Below are 1,035 nucleotides of genomic sequence, written 5' to 3'. Positions count from 1 at the left end.
AGCGATTTTTGCGTTTGTTTCTTTTTTTCGCTTTTTCTACTTTTTTCCTACCATGGAATGTAGGACTGCACGATATTCTTTAAAAAGGCTTTGTTTTTATAAGAGCCTTCGGTGGAATTGAAATATAATCTTTGAAAGTGAAATCCTTGATACGAACTTGTCAGCAAAACTATCTGCCTGCCTAGAAAAACCTCCATTACCCCTGGCGGGAACATGAATCAGTTTGGCCCTTTTAGAGAATGATCAGGCAGCGTCTATTGAAATTTAAACTGCACACATCTCTGATCCAGTAATTTTACTCCCAGTCACCTTAGAGGTGCCCATCATGCACACGTGTGGCTTGTAGAAGGTATTCATTGCGACAACGCTTGTGAAAAAGTGGAGGTGAGCGAAATGCTCAGAAGAAGGGTGAAATAAACGATATTTATTACTACTGTGGAAAGCTACGCAGCCGTGAAAAAGAATGAGGCAAATTTCTCTATGGCCATGCCACCCTGAACAAACCCAATCCCGTCTGATCTTGGAAGCTAAGCAGGGTGGGGCCTGGTTAGTACTTGGATGGGAGACCACCTAGGAAGACCTGGTGCTGCAGGCGTAAAAAAATAAAAAAATAAGGGATTGTAAGCTGACAAGGTCCTTGCAACCTGTGAGGTCAACCAAGGGTTGCCTTACCTAAAAAATAAATAAAAAATAAAAAAATAAAGAGAACGAGGCAAATTCACATGTACTGACATGGAAAGATTTATGAGATACAGTTAAGGGAGGAAAAAAGCAAGTTGCAGATCAATATGTACAGCATGATCTTGCTTGTGAAAAAAACACCAATCAACTTTTGTACGAGTACACATGTGTGTATACACGCCTAGCAAAAGAGGTGGGAGGGTGTGTCAGACCCCCCACTGCCTCCTTCTCTGAGGGTACCGGTGATTATATTTAGGGCCCACTGGGTCACCCAGGATGATGTCCCCATCATGAGGTCTTTAACGACGTCTGCATCTTGCTTCAGATGCCACTCTGTGTGTAGCCAGGGACGAG

General features: G+C 42.9%; 1 pseudogene; it reads left to right on the top strand.

Moving 5' to 3' along the window:
• The first annotated feature begins 476 nt into the window (after positions 1-476).
• On the top strand, positions 477-595 carry LOC112473963 (annotated as a pseudogene).
• The last annotated feature ends 440 nt before the right edge of the window (positions 596-1,035 follow it).

This window comes from Pteropus alecto, unplaced genomic scaffold (assembly GCF_000325575.1).
Source record: "Pteropus alecto unplaced genomic scaffold, ASM32557v1 scaffold8, whole genome shotgun sequence".
In the NCBI taxonomy this organism is placed as follows: domain Eukaryota; kingdom Metazoa; phylum Chordata; class Mammalia; order Chiroptera; family Pteropodidae; genus Pteropus; species Pteropus alecto.
This window is presented reverse-complemented; position numbering and strand designations above follow the sequence as displayed.